Genomic DNA, 20,029 nt, shown 5'->3' with positions numbered 1-20,029 from the left:
CTGCTACGATGCTGTGAATATAAGGGTCATCCCACCTGCAAGCTCACCCAACAAAGACAATGTTTCCAGAGGACAGAATACCACTTTGTGCGGTATAATTAAAAGAAACGACAAGAAAGACTCCCTGCTCCTTGAAAATCAGAAACCCAGACAGCATAAATAATGACAAGGAGTGTCTTTCAGTCACCAATGACAAGTAGAAAAGTTGTACTCTCAACAAAGGAAGTGCACAATGGTGAGCTCTTCGCTGAATAGGGACCATGTCTGTCTAACTCTGTGCAGCATGCCAGACTGCCAAGTACCTGTGGGTGCTTAATAAATGCCTTTGAAGGATGATGAATGCCATCATTATTACATCTGCCATTATAGTTTTTAGTGAATGAACCTTCCTTATCAATCTTTATAACCACAATTTCAATAGTATGAATTCAGTCACCTCCCATACCAAGTGCTTTCTGAAATTTTAGTTCTCAAACCTTGTCAAAAAACAATGCATTTGATTTTTTGCAATGTCACATGTCAGTATCAAAGCAAATTTAACTTACATGCTATCTTCTCAAATGGTTGTGCCATAATGTGGCTCATAAAGAATATAAAAGAATTGTTTTCCAGTTTTCAGTCTATAGTAATACTTGAATTTTTCACAAGTTATTGAAGACTCCTTTCAAAATGCTATTTGACATTAGCAATATATGATTTTGGAAACAAAGAGCCATTGTTTCTAGAAGTGGTTGCTAAAAAAGTAAATACGTGGATATTGCTTGTGAACTGCAATGATTTCCATTCTTTTCTTTTTTTAAACACTTACTACTTAAATCAAGGTGGGTGCAAAACCTAAAAGCCTACAGATGTCTTTTTGTAAATACAAAATGTGACTTCCTCAATTCTACTGGTCATTTATAACCCAGGTTACTTCTGTAGCCTTGAATTGAATTTAGCCTAAAGTTGAATGTAGGGCCCTTCTCTGTCCAGCCCGAATAATCTCTTTCTCCTCTGATAGTATAAGATCTATTATTTCTAACACTCATTTGACAAAATTTGAAAATTCTTCCCTCCCTCTCTCCCTCCCTCTTTTCTTCCTCTTCTTCCCTCCCTCCCTCCCTTCTTTCCCCAAACAAGGAGGCTACCGACTGTGTGAGCAGACATCAGGCTACAAGTTAAGCCATACGAATGGGAATAAGCCAGCCCTGCTGGCAAAGCGTACACAGTCTCACAGGGGAGAGGGATCATCGCGACACAGTGAAATTCCACAGGAAGAGGCCCATCAAAGCAGGCTGAGCAGAGTCCCGGGGAACAGGCAGTAGTGTCACAAGTTTGTGGAGGAGCTAGGGGAGAAGGCACACTTGAAGGAGGCCTTTGAGGATGCTAAACTATTTGACAGGTGGATGAAGTAGAGGAAAGGCATCCTAGGCAGAGAGGAAATTCTGGTTAACAGCGTGGAGACAAAACAGTGCTACAGTGCACGCAGAAATGATCAAGAGGCCCAGCTGGGCTCCCTGGAGAAATGGGGCCAAAGGTGAGATTTGGTCAGATGATGAAGGGCTTTGCATACTATGCTAAAAGTCCAGACTTGATTTGGTGTATACCAGACGCTGTGTGGTGCATAGCAGGTGCTTTGCTTGGTACAGATCCATATAGTAGAGAGTTTATAATAGGTGCTTTGCTTTGTACACATTTATATACTGGATGGCTCGTAGTAGGGGCTTCGCTTGGTACATACTCACCCACTGTCTGGCTCATAGCAGATTCTCACCATTCAAGACACTGGGGAGTCATCAGATAAAGTTAAACCTCACAGGGGCACAAATGGGGCAGATCCAGGCATTATAGGACTTGAAGCTTAAAGTCATTTAGGGGAGCACTTTAAGAAAATGAATTTTAAAACATATGACCTGTGAACAGATGGAAGGGGTCCCGTGCAAGTGAGTGGCCTTACAGCTTAGACTTCACTGGTCTCATTAGCCTCTGGGCATGGTTAATTCCATGCTGCAATAAGAAAAGCCAGTTGGGCGTGAGTAGGGCGGATTAGGAAGGAGACCAGATCATCATCTTGTAGCATAGGTATTTCTCTCTTGTATCATCATATAAAGTGGCTTACATATTTGTTTATCACCCTGGCTATGTGGTGAATGTTATGAAAGTGTTTATCTCCCTTTTTTATCCTCTGCAAAAATCTAGCACAATGCTTTGCCTTAATAATTGGTTAAGTGTGATATTTGACACTGGATATCTCCATTAACAAACTCTCCCTCTGTCATTCTTGCGGAAAACATTAACTGAGCACCAATTATGTGCCAAGCATTGGGAACAGCACCCATTATGAGTCAAGGAAATGGGAATACAAAGGGCTTTCTCCCTGTCACCCTGCACTTCAGAAGCTCATAGCTCACAAGAAAGAAACAATGTTGTGATCTTATTGAATATTTACTGAGCTCTTGCTGCAAACTAAAGTGGCTTGAAGAACCTATCTCAGGTAATTCTAACAACTCCAGATTCAGACAATATTATTACCCCCACTATAGAAATGAGGTCACACATACAGCTGGTAAGTGAGGGGATATCAAAGCATCAGCCCAGAAAGTCTGACTGCAGAGTCCACATTCGTAACCCCACACTATAGACCACCAGTATTTAACAACAACATAAAAATATGGTTGCAGTGGAGGCAATAAGTTCTAGGACAGAAATAGGCACAAGGGGCACATCCGAGGAAGGGGCCAACTCCTGTGTGGTCGGCAAGGTTGCAAAGAGAAACGTATGAGCTGAGTCTTAAAGAATCAACAAGACTTCACCAAGCAGGTGAAGAGGAGAAAAGAGCATTCCAGATAGAGGGAATGGCACATTCAAAAACACGCTGAAAATCCATGGCCTGTAGTTTCAAGCTATGGCAAAACCACCTTGAAACACCTTCGCTTGTATCTGTAAAGGAGAACAAGCACAGCGCAGGGTAGTACCTTCCTTTCCGGAGCAAATCCTCAAAGCTGTAATTAATGGCTCCAATTGCTGTAATAAGAAAGGGAACAGGATGGAAGCTTCCTTTGAGTATAATTCTTCAGGAGCCCAAATGAGGCTAACAAAAGAGGAATTAAACACAATGCTGTGTCATGGCACTTTGACATAAATGTCGACTTAGAATTTCAAATAAAATTAGAAGATTCTTCTAATAATTATATAGGATGGCAAAGAAGGTCCAGGGGCAAGCACATGTGGCAAGAAGTGACTAATCGTATTTTGCAAAAAGGCAACTGGAGCTGACCCTTCTCAGGATAATATTGCAGGGAAGTCAGAGAGGAGGAAAGGTTACTAGCGGTTAATGTTAAATAGTAATCCATCCACCATGCACCCCCCATCGCTCCTCCATATTCATAGGAAACCACCTTCCATCCATATTCATTACCGTCCGAAGAGTTTAAAAGTAGCAAATGCAAGCTTGGAAGATTTCAATTCTAATAAAAGTGCTTCCGGTGATGAGCGCCATAGGCTTCCCCCACCAACCTCGAAATTAAACTAAACTAATAAAGGAAAATGGCAGGTGGTGAGGCTGGGATAAGCCCTGTCTTTTTCTTCTTCTTCTTCTTCTTCTTCTTCTTCTTCTTCTTCTTCTTCTTCTTCTTCTTCTTCTTCTTCTTCTTCTTCCTCTTCCTCTTCCTCTTCCTCTTCTTCTTCTTTTTTATTTTATTTTTTTGAGATGGAGTTTCGCTCTTGTTGCCCAGGCTGGAGTGTAATGGCGTGATCTTGGCTTACTGCAACCTCTGCCTCCTAGGTTCAAATGATTCTCCTTCCTCAGCCTCCCTAGTAGCTGGGATTACAGGCATGCGTCACCACGCCTGGCTAACTGTGTATTTTTAGTAGAGACAAGGTTTTACCATGTTGGTCAGGCTGGTTTTGAACTCCTGACTTTAGGTGATTTGCCCATGTCAGCCTCCCAAAGTGCTGGGATTACAGGTGTGAGCCACCACGCCCAGCCAAGCCCAGTCTTCTTAAAGCAGCAATGGGCACCTTCCTTTATCGGGCATATTCTAGGTGCCAGACATGTACCCAAGAGGCTCCAGGTGCAGGCCTGTGTGTCTTTGGAAACTCCTGGGGAACTGAGATTGGGACAAGTGCTTCCCACTCCACTAAAGGGCTCAGTAAAAGCTTCTGAGGCCTCGGACTTCCTTGTAGAAAGTAAATTCTGCAGTCGGGTGTGGTGGCTCACACCTGCACTTTGAGAGGCCGAGGCGGGTAGATCACTTGAGGTCAGGAGTTCAAGACCAGCCTGGCCAACATGGTGAAACCCCATCTCTACTAAAAATGCAAAAATTAGCTGGGCGTGGTCGTGCATGTCTCTAATCCCAGCTACTTGGGAGGCTGAGGCAGGATGATCACTTGAACCTGGGAGGCGGAGGCTGTAGTGAGCCAAGATTGGGCCACTGCACTCCAGCCTGGGTGACAGAGCAAGACTCCGTCCCACAAAAAAAAAAAAAAAAAAGTAAATTCTGCAAAGAACAGAACAAAGTTAAACTCTTCCACGAATAGAGTTGACTGGAACATCCCCTCTGCCAGGCACCAACAGGTTTCAGTTTTTCATTTTTTATCTGATTTAGGCTAATCAATGAGATTCTTCATCCTCCCCCATTTACTGCACACTTAATCTTCATAATAGCAGTCCCTGCAGGTATCTCCTCAATTAGGGAACTTAGAGTTTGTCAAGGTGTTTACAAATATGTGACCACCTTGCATCCTTGAAACGACCTGCAGCCAGGTATGTGTATTTTGTGTATTGTGTATGTAAAAGGCATATATTACTGTTTTTGGAGTCTTTTTCAATTTCATAGGAAAAGAAATTAAGGCACGAAAAGTTAAGGAATTGGCCTAAAAAGTCACACTGCAGCTAGAGAATATCAATTCAGGATTTTTGACCCCGGGGAAAGAGTGAGCTTCTAATTACAGCAGGGAGAGGTTGGGGTTTGGGGAGATCCTATGGACGGACCAGAGGTAAAGTTTGAACTAAAGACCCTTAAAGCTCTTGCCACCCTAAGTTTTATAAGGATCTCAAGGGCCATTATTCTGCTTGGCTATGCCTCCTGGTCTTGCGGGCAGGTGGCAGGCACTGCTGAATAGTGGGAAGGGCAGGATCCTGGAATCACAGGAGGCCCTGCACAGTTCTGGAATTCCATAAAGAGAGTACAGCCTTATGATGCCCCGGGGTTGTAGAGATATGCATATATATGCACACACACACACACACACACACACACACACACACACAGAGCCATAGCTAGGCGTGGTGGAAGAGTGCACTGGGGACCCAGGACACTGACTTTTCTCTCCAAGAGATGTTTGCCAGGGCGAGGCAGGCAAGAGCTCGCCCCTGTCCCCACCCACGCCTGGATCCAGACGAACGAGGGAGACCTTAATTCACTTTACCCCAAAGTGAACCCCACCCCCAGTGACAGTGGGTGGAAAGGTAGGAAGCTGAGACAGCCGATGATTGCCCCTGGAGATAAGCAGAGGTAGCGGCACTGGCAGATCTTGATCTGGCGACCCGCTCACTGGTCGTCTCCTCTGCGGCCAGGCGCATCCTGCAGCGCCCAGACCGCCGCGTCCCCACCCGCGTCCCCAACCGCGAGCGCTCGCCTGGGCCGGGCCGGGCGCCCGAGATTCGGGAGAGATTAGGGGCCCGCAAAGCAGAAGAGCAGATTCAGAAAGAAAAAAAAAAAAAAAAAGCGAGAAGTGCGAGAAAAATATACTGAATTCAGCTAAACACACGGCAGATGAAAAAAATACCTTGCTCAGAAGCCAAAAACGAGCTCCCGAGCCGTGAGACACTGTTGCGCCCCCGCCAGGCGTGCAGGCCGGATGTTAGGGGGGCAACCTCGAGGCCCGTTGGTGGCTTCGACCCCAGGGCGGACCTGCGCCTACCCTCAGCCCCTGCAACTGCGGGTCAGGAGAAAGGCACCTGCCATGGCGAAGGAAACCGAATCTTCTCCAATTAGGCTTCTCCTTAAAGAGAGAAAAAGTAGGTAGTTGGGCAACTTAATCCAATCTGGGACTCGGGACGTGTGCTTGGGCGCTTCCCGGGCAGCTGGCCGGAGCGTGTGGGTTCGGAGCTCCCAGCGCTGGCCCCGCGCTGCCCCTCGATGCCACCAGCAAACCCGCAGGGCGCCTTGGCGCAGGCTCGCGTTTGCAGAGCCGGCCTGGGAAGCGGAACTCCCTCCGGTCCCGATGACCAGGCCTCTTTAGGGTCCTGGCTCAGGCTGCCTTTGTGGGACAGAGCCTCATGAAGGGACACAGAAACAGAGACAGCCTCTGGGCGGCGCCCCCGGGATGTGGCGTTTCTGTGCCCCGGGGAGGGGGCACCACCCCTGCCTATGCGGAGCGATCGGGACGCTGCAGGGGTGACGCCGGGCAGCGCCCGCTCTGACCTCCCACGGCTTTTAGAATTATTACTGTTGTTACTGTTGTAGTTAAATTCTTCACTACCACGAAGTGAGAGGAAAATTCCGAATCCAGTCGTCACTGGGGCCCTTCCCCCCACCCCCCTCCAGCCTTTCCTTTCGGACCCTCCTCCCCCAGGAAACCAGGAAAATGTTGAGGCTTCCGGTCCCCTTTCCCCCTCCGCCTCAGAGTTGCAAGGGCAAGGAGTTTTCTCGACATCACCAGCAGCAGGTGTTTGGAGAGGAGGGGGCCTAATGCAGGTCGCCACCCCCTCCCCTTTCGGATGCCACCAAAGCCTCCATAGCTAGGGCGCGTCCTTCTGGATCTTCTTTCAGTTTCCCGGGCCCTGCAGACCAGGACAGCGACTTTCCAGCAGTCCTGGAGCATTTTGCTTAAAAAAAAAAAAAAAAAAAAAAAGTGAGCTCGGTTGCTGCAGTAACATAAAAGCCCCCTTTGATTTACAAATAGATTCATGCAACCGCAAGAGCTTGGATTTGTTTTGAGGTTCTTGGTACTTTTCTTTAATGACAGAATGCCAAACAGGTAAATCGAATTAAAAAAAAACTTCTAACACGAATAGTGCCAGCAAATAAAACTGTGCAACTGACAGTAATTAAAAGATTTAGAATAAGTAAGTATGCATTGTGTATTTCAGGCAGATGACCACGTCCCAAGACACAATGTTCCATGTGGCAAGCAGTGCCTTTCAGTCAGCACAGTGAGGGCATATCCCCATTTGATGAGCCGGCCAAAAATCTAAGTAGAGACCCTCGGTGAACAGCAAGCCTGGAGGGGCTGACCTTCGTGACTCCCTCCACAGGCCCTGGGAAAAATATCAGAGGCCAGAATTCAACCCTCTCATTACAAAACGGTTAAACCAAGACTGTTGGGTCTTGACTAAGCCAGAGATTGACCCAATTCTCCGGACAGTTATGCAATCGTTTGCAGCACAAAAACGCAATGTCCTACCTGTGAGAGATATTCTTCTCAGTCCCATTCTACAGATGGAAAAAACTGAGGCCAAGAAAGAGTAAGTGACCACACCAAGCACTTCTCCTAGGAAATGGCAGAACTGGAACACTACAGATAACGCAGCACCTCTTCTGAACCCACTGCAGATCTGAGAGATTGTGTCAATTCTTCCCATCCACTTGGGTTGGTTTTTCAGTTGGCTATCCTTCTGCCGAGATACCTGAATCCCAACCCTCATCCCTGTGGAATTTGAAAGTGGATTTTCTGAACCTTTGATTAAAATATATAGTTTTTAGTTTTGGGGTGGTTGGGTTTTTGGTGGGTTTTTTCGCTTGTTTCTTTTGGTTTTGTTGTTTTTGCTGTCTCATCTCCCCAAGAGAAAAACAGCTCCAGAACAGGAAGGACTCCCTCGAGAAGCACCTCGGAGGGATGGGGTTAAGCCAGCAGGTGTGCCGGTCTTGGCATTCAAGGCAAGCCAAAGTACTGGATCTGACGGGTTTTATTGTTTTAAGAGGTACAAGTTCACAGCTTCCTGCATGGAAGTCTCTTCATTTCTTGGAGCCAAGCTTAAATGCCTTTAAAATCTTGGCCTGCCGTTATCCTGTAGCTGTTAATTAAGCTTTGAAAACTTTACATTATGTTTACAGTGCACTGTGCGAATTGCAAAATAAATTAGAACCCGAGGCAAAGAAATTGGAGTTTTCAATAAATGGAACAAAAACCGGAGAGAGTCGCTTTTTAGATAATGTGAGACTCGCTATTTCTCACTCTGATATTTCTTTCTAAGGGGGAAAATGGACTTTGAAAAAATAAACTTTTGCTTCAAAATGTAACACTTACAGGTTCATGGTTTTTCTTCTGCATGGCAGTCTGAGTTGAATAATTCTGCAAAGACAAGGGAGTGATGAAGAAATAAGGAGAGAGTAAATGAATTGTGTGAGAAATGCGTCTCTTTGCAAGTTAGGCAACCGAAAATACAAGACGGCATTAACCATTCACATAGTTAAAAGCAAAAACAGAAAACAAAACTACAATATGGTTTAATTTGTGTCCTAAAGAAGATTCCAGGTAAATTTTATATTTGCTTTTGATTTTTTTAAGCAACCTGTGCTAAATTCAAGGGACCAAAAATAGCTTTAAAAGAAGAGCATAAATAAAAACCCCACACAAGGAAAAACAGCTGATGTTTTTCAAACCTCTAGCCCAGAAGATACTCTTCAGATATATTCTTCAGAACATTAATACTCAATTTTCGAAACAAGGTATGTATGCTTTCTTCCTTCCATAAGTTTCACATTTGGAAAAAAGTGAGCTTAGGAGAGCTTGAAAACTGACCCTGAAAATTATTGTTGTAAAACTGAGCAAATACATAAGCTTTAATGAACAGAAGAAGCAGGAGGCCCTGTGTTTGCATCAGATACATTAATTTTGTTTAGAAATTCTGCCAAATGGATAATTCACAGCAATTCAGTTCTTAAAGTTTTAAGAGAATGAAGAGGAATCTTCATTCTGACTTCTTGAAATATTCGATAATTTGTTTTAAAATTAGAGATTTGCTTTCTGCCTCTCCAAACAGATGCAAAACTGATATAAATTTTAATCGTGCTGGCAGTCCAAGTATACTGTTTATTCAAGTCTTGTTATAAAACTCTAAGTGAAGAAAAAAATAGGAAAAGAAAGACAAAAGAAATTGAATAGGAAGTGTCTCCTAAAACATACCTGGTTTAAATCTGCATTCACACAGTAAGTTTCCTGGAATAATCTCTTAGGGATAGCTGCTAACAATATGACAGCTATCTAACCACCCCCTGAAAAATAGCCCTATTGTATTTTCTAATTTTAAAAAATATAGTGTTTAGAAACCGTTCTAAGAATTTTAAGCAACAAGATATAGATAATGAAGAACGATAGATGACACATAATAGTTCAGTGATTTGACATTTTGAAGACCATTGCCCCATCTGCTCCACACCAAAAAAAAAAAAAAATTAAGTTAATGGAAGTGAAGATGACAAAGGCCTGAGCCATATACTGGGCTTTGTGAATAGAAGATAAAGAGATTATAATGCTTGCTCCTTCCTTCCTTCCTTCCTCCCTTCCCTTCCCTCCCCTTCCTTCCTTGCTTCCTTCCTGCCTTCCCTCCCTCCCCTCTTCTTTCCCTCTTGCCTTCCTTCCTTCTTTCCTTCCTTTTCTTCTTTTTTTCTCTTTCTTTTTCATATTTCTTTATTTTTTTTCTTTTTAATAATCCTGTTTATTTGAAGCCTAGCATAGGAGAAGTTGCAAAAAGCCGAGTTTGTAGCCAAAAAACTTGAAGCCTCACTAGCTCTGTTTCTAACTGGGTGACCTTGACTGGTCTATTTGCTGAGCCTGACTTCATTTCCTCATATAGATGTGGATATGGATATGGGCATGGGAAAAGATAAAGATATAGGAATAAAAATAAGTATGGATGCAGATCTACGTATAGATATAGGTATAGGTATGAGTGTGAATATAGATATGGAAAAAAGATATAGATACGGAAATCTGGACATAGCTATAGAAACAGAAAAGAGATAAAGATAGATATGGAAAAGCTATAGACATGGAAATAGATACAGATATATTATAGATGAGGTGGGATTTGTGGTAATGATATTTACCTGGCCTACTTCACAGGCTCAATGGAAAACAGATGAAAGAAAGCTTGCTATTGTTTTTTCGTAAATTGAAAGTGTGAAAAATATCAACATCACCTCCACTTGAACAGTGCTTAGTGCTTTTTCAAAGAATTTAGCAATTTGAATGCTATGTGAGTAAGAGAGCTTGGGGAGGAAGTGTCATAACTGGAGTTTGCTCCTGCATTCATCCTTCTACAGTTATTCACAGCCTCTCATTGAGTGCGTAGTAGGTAGAGAAGAGAGTTTGCTTTTCTCAGTCTGCTTTTAAGCATAATTTCTAATGATCAGAACAGTTAATAGCATTCATTAAGTACCTTCCTCAGGCCAGACACCGTACATTACAAGGTGCCTAACACTCATTGATCACCCATCGTGTCCACACCAGAAAACTAGATGATGTTCTCTCCTTTTGGCTGATAAGGAAACTGAACCACAGAGAGTGGAGAGGAGCAGGTACCGAGTTCACAGCTGGTTAGAGGAAGATCTGGATGCAAAAGCTCAATCTCCATGGCTTTTAAGAAAACAATAATAGAACACAAAAACGTAGGTGCCTTAATTTGTCCACAGGCACGTGTTTCTCCAAATGGGGACATTGGTCCAGCCAAAAATTCCTACACTGTGCAAAGCACTGATATTTCACTGGCAGAGGTAAGGAGACACAGAGGCCCTTCAGGACAGGGATATTCTAGCAACAGTGTTATTCCAGGTACGAACACCTCTGAGCACAGTCAAAGGGGAAATAGCCATGCATGACCACCTGACCTTGAATCACTTGTGTGTAGCAGTCATTGCCTTAGTGCCTGCTTCACACCAGGCAGGTGGCATGGATCACTCGGCCCCACCCTTCCATCTGAAAGGTGAAAAAATTGAGAGCCAGAGACATTCAGTTGGCCAGGATCATTCAGCAGACAGGCATAGAAGTCTTGAACCCGTGCGTTCTGGGAGCGGTGATGGTACATTTCAATGAGCACAAGCACAAATTGGAAGGGTGGAGGAGGGTTCAATTTTGCTTGGATTAGAATCATGAGCTGCCTAGCAGGAGGAATTCCACACTCCCAAAGCTCCTTGGTCTCTGATTTCACAAGCACTCTCATGTAGGCTTGGAAATGGAGCACATATACTCTACTCTGATTTCCTTGCTAGGGTGTTAACGTATGCATATCTCTCTGTCCTGGGACACCAGCAGCACCCACATAAATCTGTCTGCTCTGCTAACAGTGCAGCGCTGGGTCTGTTTGTCTTCCAGACTTTATGTCTCCCAGTTCTTTCTGTCCCATGGTGACAGTACATCTTCTGCAGTCCTCCTGTGTACCCTGCAGCACCAAGCAGTGATTTTTGTCTAGCTTTTGCATTTCCATGTTGGCTATAAAGTTGTGCATGACCCGTTGACTTGGGTCTTTTGACCTTTGACACATGCACAGCCTTGAATATTTCGAAAGAATAAGAAACATTTCCAGTTCCCCATTAACAGGCAGAAGCTGAGTAAAAATGAAATGTCCAAGAACCCTGTTATTATCATTATTGGTTAGCCCATGCATGACTTTCTTCCCACCCCAAAGCTATTTGGACCTACCCATCCAAAATTTGAACGTCCATGCTTGTTTTGAACTGGAAGCTTTAAAAAGTACACCCAGGCCAGGCATGGTGGCTCTGTAATCCCAGCACTTTGGGAGACCGAGGCAGGTGGATCACTTGAGGTCAGGAGTTTGAGACCAACTGGCCAACATGGTGAAATCCATTTCTACTAAAAACACACACACAAAAAAAAATTAGCTGGGTGTGGTGGCACACGCCTATAATCCCAGCTACTTGGGAGGCTGAAGCAGGAAAATCACTTGAACCCAGGAGGCAGAAGTTGCAGTGAGCCGAAATTGCACCACTGCACTCCAGCCTGGGTGACAGAGTGGGACTCCATCTCAAAAAAAAAAAAAAAAAAAAAAAAAAAACAAGAAAAGAAAAAAAGAAAGGAAAGGAGAGGAGAGGAGACCCAGCCCAGCCTCTAACTCTCTAAGGCTCTTTAAATAAGATACTTGCCCTCATTTTCTCACCTTTGTAGTAGGGATATTAAACCTGCCCTGCCAATATTCACAGTGATGGTGGTGATAAAGATGAAGATGGTGGTTAGCACCTATTGGGTGTTTATGTTTATATTGTGCTACTTCAGTCTTTACATATTTACATGTAATTCTCATCATTACCCTATGAGGTAGAACTTCAGCTTACAGAAGAGGAAACTGAATCACGGAGAAGTCAAGTCACAGAGCCTACAAAGGGCAAAAGCCGTAGATTTGATTCTAGGTGGGTCTTACTCTGAGCCTTTGTGGGTCAAATCAGAGAGTATATGCAGAAATGCTTTGGCAGACTGGAAAAATGCAACCAAGCACTGAGGGTTATAAAACATGTTTACTTTTTTGTTGCTAAGTTAAAATGTGACACTTTGGTTTGACCTGGGGAGCTGACTGAGCTTTGTCTCAAGTTACCACTGTGGGTCTTGTGAATTAGAAATCTCCAAGTTCCTTTCACCTCTGAGGTTCTAAGATTTTGTATAAGAAAATGCTGTTATTGGTCCCTCAGTAACAGGGAGGGCAGAAAGAGGGTTGGAAAAAACTGAAATTCTCTTTCAGACCGTAAAGGACTTATTTGGGGCATTGATGCTAGAGTTTACTAACTATATTGGGAGCCCTCATGCTGCTTCCAAAAATGTCTTTCTGGCTCCCAGGAGTCAAATGCCAATTTCTGAAACAGCACAGCTCTGCCTCGGCACTGACTGTGACATTGTAGCCACGGTGACCTTGGACAAGGACATGTCACCTCTCTCCCCTTAGCCTCAGGCCCCTTATCTCTAAAGTGGAAATCTAAAATTACCCATCATGCCAACCTTACCGGATTGGATTCAGGACCGGGTGAAGTAGCAGATGGGAGAGGACTCGCCAAACCAGAGAGCATCCGAAACATTTGAGAGATTCATATGTTCGTTATTTGTTCCCGGCCTGTCTTTGGGCTGTCTTCACATTCCCATTGTCCTCCTTTCTTTGGTTCTCTATGAATTTCTTTTAGATTCTAGATGCCAGAAAGAAGGGTTAATGTTTGGACAGGGGATTTTTTTTTTTAAATTTAAGGATACCTTCATCCTCTTGCTCTCTGTTGATGTTGGTCAGGTCATTCTTAAAATTGAGTCCTGCCCCTGTCTCTCCTCACTTTCTATTAATAGTACACCTGCTAACCACCCCACCACTGCTACCCTCTGTCTTTGCACGTTTCAGAACAGAGCTGGAATTAGAAAAGTTCCAAAAGACAAGAGTGCATGCTTTCTTTCAGTGGCTAGTTTTGTATTCCTGATTACAATCCCACTGTGTTTCCGTGAAAAACAGCATTATCAGCCATCTGCACAGGGGAAAAAAAACTGAGTAGTCTATCACTTTTAGGTTTTAGGGTAATAGCGGCTTTTACCTTCTTACTTTGATTCATTACCTTTGCAAAAGCGTAAATCTGTCATTTTGGCACTAACTTCTATCATATGCATATTAATAAGAATAATAATCACAACATCAGTGATTTGGGATTTTATAACTGAGTTATTTTCTTTAAGTGCCAGGGCAGAGTTGGCTAGAAAGTAGCACAAATATTGCAAAGGATTTTTCCTTAGAAATGGATTTCTGAACTTTACAAATATTATTTTTGGGTAAAAGGGAGCTTGCGTCAAAGAAGCGGCCTTTTCTAAACCCAAAATTGTTTCTGCTAATAATTCTGTTTCCCCCTTTTCTGGTAGCCTTTATGAACCCAAGAACTATCTGCTTAGGATGGAAGCAGTTCTTCTCCAGAACATAATTAGCCAGACACTGACTACAGGTCATATTTTGCAAAACAGGTCTGTTTCTTTTCATTTAACATGTTTACTAGGTGCCTATAATGTGCCCTGCAATAAACTAAGATTTATGGAGGCAAAGCTCTTGCTTCTGGTATGCTATGGTGCAAAATCATTTCAAGAGTATTACTCTTAAAATTAGTTTAATAATATGTATGAGTCTTTTTCTCAGGGCAATAAAACAATGTTTCATTAATGATAGAGACAAATTAGTGTGTGTGATCCCAGTAATTTTCACTTTAAACATTAGGCCTTCTCTTACAGAACATTTTCACAGCAAGTTGATCACAATTTGACATGCATACAATTTAGTAAGATTGATTCATTATACAATTTTAAAAATTCTTGAATTGCAATTGTCAAATAATGATTGTTCAGCTAAGGAGTTCTGATGTTATGAGAGTAGCCTTGTAAATCTTCCCTACTGAATAAACTTGCAAAAATTTCAAAGCAAAACAAAGAAAACATTTGGCCCTGAGAAGCAATGGTGATTGTGGGGAGTTAATATAAACTCAGCATGAAGGAGTTACATTGAATACTGATCCCACTCGTCATGAAAACCAAAAAATATGAATTAATTTGTCTTTCATGCATAAAGGGTGATGAAAGGATAGAGTCAGGGCAAAATAAATTAATATTTGTTGAATGTCTGCTATGTACATTTGGGATGAAGCGTTTTCATTATTTGTCAGCTATTTACCAAGCAAATAACCATTTCCCTGTTATATAAAGGAAAGGAATACTGACTCAGAGAGGTTAAGCTACTTGTTTGAGGTCACACAGCATTCAGCAGCCAAGTTGTTCATCAGACATGAATCAGTCTGACCCCAAAGCTTATGGTTATCCTCCCCTTTCCACCCCATGCTGCTGCTTATCCTAAATCAACTTTATTTTACTTTTCTAGTTATGATCACAGTAACATCAACTCATGATTGTAGTAGAAAACTGACCAAAAAAAAAACAGTCAAAAGGCAAAAGTTCGCCCACAACCCCAATAGCCATCAATAGTCACTTGTCTTTACAGTCTTTCTTTGATGCACTGTTATCATCATAATCATAGTACATGGAAGAATGAGGGTGAATTTACTCACAAAGCCTCCAGATAACCATAGTCGTCTGCTGTCTATGATTTTCAATAAAGAATTGTACATGTTAAGTTTTAAATCTCCAGACTTAATGGAGCAGCAGAGTCTAAAGCCCATTTGAAATCCTAGAACAGGTGGGCTCTGAAGGGCTGCAGCAGCTCTGTCTCCATGGCCTGGGCCATGAGGTTTTTTCTGGGTCTCTCTCCTGCTCATCCTATTCTATTTTTTTCACCATGCACCACCTACACCCCTAACATTTCACTGACAATCCTCTGCCTTTTCTCCCCCAAACACAATGGAAAGTTAATTGAATGTTTTATGCCTTCGAACTATCAAAGAAATGAAAAGAACGTAGGTTTCAACTATATTTCAATAATAACTGCATTAATTTTTACCTTTTAACTGACACTTGTACTAATTTCCTTAAATGCTCTCTCTGGTTCTTTTTTGATCTGTCTGGCTTTGTTGGGCTGATGATGAAGGCTTACTTCAAATGCAAAAAGATTAGGTCTCTTTTCCTTAATAGCACAATTACAGATTGTATGATGTCTCCATCATGAAAGAGAACAGGGACAGACTTATAAAGTCACACGAGTTTATTACAAAAGTGGCAGTAATAATTTTAATTACTATACTCTACAAAGGATATCAAAATTGCCCTAATTGTCTAATGTCATTTAGGAATTGTTGTGGGTAAAATGGGAGAAAGGCATTTAGTAGGGGTTCCCCCCACCTTTAATTTGATTTGGGTCATTGTTTTAGAAAAGTATTGTGATACATTATAACCTTGAACCCAAATTTTATAGAACCCAGGTATATGAAAGTCTGTGGGAATGCAGAATAAGTTTCTCCACATAATATTCAAAATCAACTAGAAACAATAACTCTAAGTACTATTTGTGGCTTACTATTTAAAGCCCAGGAGAAACAAAGAATAAGCTCCTTTAATTTTGTCAAACACGTATAATGTTTAAATTCAGCAGTGACTACAGTTCAAAAGACCAGATGTTCTTGTGTATTTATATAATTATTTTGTACAATAGTTTACCACTGGCAAAAAAAAAATCAAAGTATATTGTTGTATTTGGCATTTCTATGATTGAGAAAAAGAAATCTAGAAATTGCATATATTGAATTAATTCTAATTTTATTAAAACCAAAGAGAGAGAGAGAAATAAATGGAGAGATAGTCATATTAGTCTTACACTAAATTAAGTCGAAGAATAAGAAGCAACATTGATCTGAGTATAAAAAGCCTCAACTCTAATGCATTTAGGTTAACTGAGGAGAAGCTGAAGCAGTTTGACCCACTGTCAGTCTATTTTAAGAAGAACATTTGTTAAATTGCAATGAAAAATGTTGCACTTAAACTCTGGCAAAGAGACAATTAGTACCTCCCCTCAACTCTACCACGACAAAAAAAAAAAAACACCTCAATTGAAAAGTAAAAGAAAAAAAAACTTTGAGGAATATACACTTTAAAAATATCAAAAATAATCTTCTGGAAGATGCTATATTGTAGTAAAATTAGGAGCTTCCAAGAAAATTACCTAAAAGTAAGGAGTTCCTGGTTTATATTATATCCCAGGTAGGAAATTACGCAGGTTCCCATAATGAAGGGCTTTTCTGACAGTAAATTTATTAACTAAAAAAATATATAGAGAGACCCTTTCAATAAAAGCTACTCACCTAGAAGGAATGATTCGAGAATATAATAATAGAATGAATGTTGTATAATACAGTGCCTTTAAAAGATTCTGACATTTATATCTTTCTAATTCTTGGTTCACATTGATGATGAGTGTGGAAAATTTTATTGAGAGGTGGAGATTGATATAAATGAATATTACATCATGAGAGTGAAAACTTCTTCTCATTTAATATTATACAGACTTAGTAACTATTTTTTCTCATAGAATCAGAAAAGAAACATTTACTTTTGCTTAAGAGATATCAATATAAGAAATAAAGGCTCAAAGCAGCTATTTAACTGAAATAATAGCAACAGAAAATTGCCCTTCTCTTGGGTCCATCGTGCCCATGTGAAGGAGTAGACGGGCGGGGGTGCTGGTTCGGTCATGGAAGAAAGCTCCCTGTGGAGGAAGTGAGCATTTGGGCCACGGTCTGGTAAGTTGGACATTCCCCTCGTCAGTTCTACGTAACGGTTTCGGAACGGGCTCTTTCTCTCTGCCGTTTTGGTTCTTAGGTGCTGATTTTAGCTTCCATCAATGCTGCGTGGCGATCACTGTCATCCTCATACACTGCAGATGGTGATGCCACCCCATCAAGACCGGGATTACGTGATCCTCGGCCACTGCCGTGACCTACGTGCTGGGTACACAGGAGGCTCAGTAAATAGTTGCCAATTAAATAACTGTATGCACTACAAGGAAAGAGGTGAGCTATACATCATCCTATCTAGAAAATGTAATTCTCTTAAAATACTATGCATAAAATTAAAAGAGATGAGCTCCCTGGGATAGGTGAAATGAAATTCCATTTGAAAACCGTTTCAGCGTTTCAGTACAATTAAGAAGAAACTGGCCTTCTTCCCTGGCCTCATGAAGCCTCGCATGGGTCCCCCAGAGACGGTGTAACCCTGCAAGCATTTTGGTGACCCTGGACACTCAGTGGCTCACCCTTTCCTGAATTAATAACTGCTCCAGCGACGTGCCTGTTCACACGAGCGCACTGTTCCGTTAGCAGTTTGCGCTTGGTGGGAAAAGATGGTGAGGCAACTTAGTCCTTGCCAAAATTTCAAATGTGTGACACCGCAAGAAAGACACCGTCAGGAGCAGTTGCTAATTTATTTTAAGTGCCCCCTGAGTTTTTAATTTATCTGGAAAAATAAATAGATAAATCCGAGGCTCTCCCTGCCAACCCAGCCCAGCACCGGGTCTGCCAGTGGCGGTGGAGGTTTGCGGGTGACAGCTACTGCCGCCAGGGAGAGGTGTCAGAGTGTTCAGCCAATAACGCAGGGTGAGCGCTGACTATTCTTGGTTGCATCAGAATCGGATAGATCACATTTGTATAGAGCTGACCTTTCCTTTTCCTGAATTGGCTGCCGACACACATGCTAAATATTTTTTTTTTTTTTTTCTCCAGATAGTCTGCAATTCCAAACAGTGCTGCAGACTTCTCCAAGCCCGGAGTCAGTGTAAGTTTGGAATGCAATCAGTCTAGTTTAGAAATTCATTATCCAAAGTGAGGAGCCCAGCGAATATTATAGTTTCATAAATATGCAGATTTTGTTTATTTAAACATTTTTTTATTACACTTTGTGTTTTCCTAAATTGGGTCATCATTTTAATATAATTGGAATCCGATGTGTGTCCTGTTTTCCTTAAAAGCCATCTGGTTCATTTTCGACTTTCAGAAACCAGATTATTTGTGGTAATATCAGGCCTTGCTCATGGCTCCTTTTGAGTCAACACGTGGCTTTGGGGTGCTGGACCAAGGAAGTCCAAGTATGCTTTGGGAAGGCTCCCAGCTCCCCACTTTCAGGACAGGTTTCCAAGCTGGACAGCTAAGATGGGACTCATGCCAGGAAAATCTATGGGGAACTAGAGAAGGCAGCATTCAACTGAAGAGAATAAATGAATACAGTCCTCTTCATCTTGGATGAAGAGCAGCTGACCAAAAGTTAGACTGTGGTTAAGAACACAAAGTCCAGTTCTGACATCTTACTCTCTAACCAGATCGAATGCTCCCTGAGGGCAGGAAGCTTATACTCTGAATAGCTCCACTTTTCATAGGACTGAGCACCAAGTAGGTGCTGAAGATGTATTTGTTGATTGATGAGGATTCCAGAAACCCAAATCATAACAAAGTAGTGTGTTGTAATCACTATCTATTGCTGCATAACAAATTATTCCAAAACTGAGCAACTGGAAACAACACTTGTGTTATCTATAATACACTTGTATTTCTATAGGATCAGAAATGCAGGCATGGCTTGGCTGGATCCCCCCACTCAGGTCCTCTGCAAATGCTATGGGTCTCCCTCAGCCCCTTGCTACATGGGCCTTTCTGTAGGGTGATCACGATATGGCACTCACTTCATGTGAACGAGCACTTGCTCGTTCTGCTTATCTGCAGAAGACAGATAAGATAGTCTTCTGCAATGCACTCTCAAACATAATATCCCAGCACCTTCTCTGTATGATATTGGTGAGATAAGAGTCACTAGTGCCAACCCACTCTCCACCGGAGGGCATCACTCAGGAACAGCAGTCATTGGGAGGCATGTCTGAAGCTCCTGGTCTAGCATCTGTGTGTATATTTCCATGCAGGAGGTCAGGTTTTGATAATGAATTCATCAAAATAGCCGAGCCTATATTGGTAATGAGAAATTAAACTGAAATGATTTTCTACATTGTATCCCCTTCAAAATGGTCATTGGTATCATTCCCTTATTCAGAGATGTGGTGGAAAACGAGGCCAACTTTTCTTCCAAAGCCCACCAGCAAGAATTTTTTTAAAATTACAAATATAATTTGTGCAGCATTCCTTTGACCAACAAACATTAATTAAACTCCTCTCAGGAGAGGAGCAGAATTTTATCTTAGTTAACTGCCACTGGCTCTGCTTCTAGGCTGACTTAGGTCAAACCCACTCTGATGCCAGCCAGTCACACGTCCCCAGGCAAGTTTCTTCCTCTGTTCCTCAGTTTGCTCACTTGTAAATGAAGATCACAATAGTACCTCCCTTAAAGGGCGATTGTCAAAATGAGATGAGCAAATATAGTGTTTTTCAAACCATACGTCACAACGCATTCATGAATCTAAAGTCCGTTTAATGCAAGTTTTGGCAAACTCTTTTTGTAAATGGCCAGATAGTATTTTAGACTTTGCATCCATGATGGTCTCTGTTGCAACTCTGCTTTTGTAATGCAAAAGCACCCATAGCTAATGCATAAACAAATGAGTATGGTATGGCTGTATTCCAATAAAACTTTATTAACAGAAACAGGTGGTAGACTGGATTTTGTCCAAGGGCCATAGTTTGATGACCCCTGGTTTGCTGGA

The 20,029-nt window shown here is 42.1% G+C and overlaps 1 long non-coding RNA gene across 1 annotated transcript; it reads left to right on the top strand.

The window, feature by feature from the left end:
• Window positions 1–17,200: 17,200 nt before the first annotated feature.
• LOC129136924 (uncharacterized) lies at window positions 17,201–18,328 on the top strand. The gene is made up of 2 exons (XR_008538960.1): window positions 17,201–17,399; window positions 18,108–18,328. It is a non-coding gene; the product is annotated as an uncharacterized LOC129136924 (long non-coding RNA).
• Window positions 18,329–20,029: the final 1,701 nt, after the last annotated feature.

Source organism: Pan troglodytes, chromosome 15, assembly GCF_028858775.2.
Source record: "Pan troglodytes isolate AG18354 chromosome 15, NHGRI_mPanTro3-v2.0_pri, whole genome shotgun sequence".
NCBI lineage: Eukaryota > Metazoa > Chordata > Mammalia > Primates > Hominidae > Pan > Pan troglodytes.
The sequence above is the reverse complement of the archived record's forward strand: the minus strand, read 5'-3'. Positions and strand labels throughout refer to the sequence as shown.